The 2,971-nt window shown below is 43.5% G+C and overlaps 1 long non-coding RNA gene across 1 annotated transcript; it reads right to left on the bottom strand.

The window, feature by feature from the left end:
* Positions 1-994: 994 nt before the first annotated feature.
* Positions 995-2,624, bottom strand: LOC123937961. Its single transcript, XR_006817643.1, has 2 exons — positions 2,468-2,624; positions 995-1,531 (listed from the first exon to the last, which is right to left on the bottom strand). It is a non-coding gene; the product is annotated as an uncharacterized LOC123937961 (long non-coding RNA).
* Positions 2,625-2,971: the final 347 nt, after the last annotated feature.

Consider the following 2,971-nt stretch of genomic DNA (forward strand, 5'->3'; position numbering starts at 1 on the left):
TATTTTCTGTATGGTTTTTAAACTGCCATTAGTATAGTATAATAATAACTATGGTATGTTAAAAATGTGTATTATACATGTTTAGCTAAGAATCCATCAGGATCTAAAACAAAGTCCTAAACGTAATTAAAGTATAATCAGAGGGAAAACTGAAGTTATATGCTTTTCCTAGAAATGACCATTGTTCATATGCTGGAGGATGTGCTGAGGATGGAATTAGCAAGTGTTAAGCCACAGAGGGTTTTAAAGGCCAGAGGGCACCCTGGAAAAAATTTAAAGCAAGGCTGTGACGACAAGTGACATTTAGGTTTTAGGGAAAGTATTCCAAAAGCTTCTTGGCAGATGACTTTAAGATGAATATCTGAGGAATCTGACCAGTTAGGAGGCTTTTCCAACAGTCTGGGCAAGAGATGGTGACCTGATTTGAGATGCTGGATTCAGGAATCATGAAGGGATTAAGTCAACAAGACATGGTGGTGAATGTGATGGGGTAATGAGAACATGGATCTTAGAGCGTGGTTTCTTGGAAGATGGTATTACTATGAACCAAGGCAGACAACGTGGAAGAGTAGGTTTGTGGGGCAATGGCCAAGTTCAGGAGAGGACATGTTGAGTCAGTGGTGCTAAGGTGCATTACATAGAAGTGGTCAGCTGTGCAGATGATTCTAAAGCTCTAAGGAGAAGCTGGGCTGGTGGCAGAAACTGGGAAGTCCTCAGCACAGAGACAGATGAAACCACGGATGGATGAGTTCACCAGAGGTGGGAGAAGAAATGGAACCCAGGAAGGAGGCAGAGAAGGAACAGTCAAGGAAGTGTGAGGGAAACCAGGAGTGCACATTGTCAAGGAGCCTAGGAGGAGTTTCTAGATGGAAGAAGTGATCAGCCTATAAGTACAGCAAGAAAGTGATGATTATACAAAGGTTGGAAAAACTGGCTTCCCTCTGGGCAATGCCAAAGTCACAATGACCCCAGGCTGACATCACACAGCATCATCCAGATGCCAAATGCTTTTATTCAAATGGTTTACATATAGGTAATTACCCACAGTCATTCTCATATTTCCCCTCTCTCCTTCAAAGTTTAAACTGTTCTATTTGCTGGTGTCCTAGTTGACTCTGAAATTATGGATGCTCAAGGAATGTTTTCCATATTCACTCTTTCTATTCACCACTGTCACCTCGGAGTCAGCGTGAGCCAGGGCAAAGGTGGGTGCAGGCATCCACCAGTGACAAAAATAGGTTATCTTGTTGCAGGGTTTACCTCCCTGGGTTTGGGACCACCTTGTTTTCCTCTCTTCCCTGGATGAGGCCACTGCAGTATCATTCAGTAATGTTGGTTGCTTCTGGCGTGATGCCCCTGCCATCGCCCCTCAGCTCACCTTTAGTGCTTGTATCTCCGTGATGTCCACGCACAAACTGTTGGGTGTCTCTTGTTTGCAAAGATTTTGATGGCTCTATATGTTGGAACACAGCTGTATGACAGAAATGAGGGACTGCTCAAAGTCACAAAGTCCCCAGGGAAGTGGGATGGCCTGGGAACCAGAACAGAGAGAAAGTGAGGTCCAAAGAGGAATTTTCTCCTCTGATAGAGGAGGGAAAAGATGGGGTGGGCAGAAACAATCTGGGGAGAACAAGAGAGGAAGCCTCCATCTAATGTCCTCCATTTGTTCTAGACATAGGAATTTTTTACCCTGGGGCCCACCGAGCCCTTGGCAGGCTGTGGGTAGAATTCAGGGAATCCATGGAATTGGATGAAGGGGGAAAAATCATATGTTTATTTTCTCTTTTTGGTGTCAATATAAATTATTTATTTAACAAGAATATAATGCTTGCTATATTTTGGTCACACTGTTCTTTATCCTTTAAAGTCCTCTAAAATACTCTTTAGTCTTTATAATAAGTTTATGAGGCAGGTGACTACTGCTGCCTCCTTTTTACATAAGAGGGAAATGTGTTAGTCATCTATTGCTGTGTGGCAAATTACCAAAACTTGCCTGCTTTAGACACATTTATTACTTCCCAGTTGAGGGGATCAGGAATCTGGGCCTGGCTCACGGTCTCTCACAGGGCTGCCATCAAGGCCAGTTCCAAGGACTCGTCTGAAGATTGGACTGGGGAAGTGGATTGTTGGATTTAGTGGTTGTTGGATTTAATTCCCTAAGGGCTGCTGGACGGTGGGCCTCTGTCCCTTGCTGGCTGTTGGCTGGCTGCCACCCTCTGTTCCTGGCCACAGGAGCCTCTCCAACACGTCAACTCTCTTCATCAAAGCCAGAGAGAGAGAGAGTTTGCCAGCAAGATAAAAATCACAAAAGTGCTATCCCCCATCATTGTTTCTATTGGTTAGAAGAAAGTTACATAAAAGGGTGGGATTATATAACCTGTGAAGACCAGGAGGTAGTAATCATGGGGGGCTATTTTAGAGACTGTCCACCACAGGAACAGAGAGGCTCAGAGGGGCTAGTACTTACCAAAGTTCACACAATTAGTAGCAGTGTCGGGATTCTAAGGCAATGTCACTGCAGAGCCTATGTTCCCCCTGCACTCTGCTGCTTCCTGTGATGTGAATTAGATGAACCAGTGCATACACAGAATTTTCTGGAAGTTTGCACTAGAAGCCATGGATAAAAGTTTCCTGAGAGAAGAAGGACAAAGAGTGAGTAGCTTATTAACTCCTTATCAGATACATGACATGCAAATATTTTCTCCCAGTCAGTAGATTGCCTTTTTGTTTCGTTGGTGGTCTCTACTCTGTAGAAGCATTTTAGTTGATGTAGTCCTGCTTGTTTATTTTTGCTTGAGTTGCCTTTGCTTCTGGTGTCAAATCTAAACTACATGCATATAGTTGAGTATGCTATCCAGTCGAACATTCTTGATTTCTTTCTTTTTTCTTCTCTTTTTTTCTTTCTTTCTCTTTCTTTCTTTCTTTCTTTTGAGAAGGAGAGAGAACCCAAAAGGGGAGGGAGGGGCAGAGG

Source organism: Meles meles, chromosome 3 (assembly GCF_922984935.1).
Source record: "Meles meles chromosome 3, mMelMel3.1 paternal haplotype, whole genome shotgun sequence".
In the NCBI taxonomy this organism is placed as follows: domain Eukaryota; kingdom Metazoa; phylum Chordata; class Mammalia; order Carnivora; family Mustelidae; genus Meles; species Meles meles.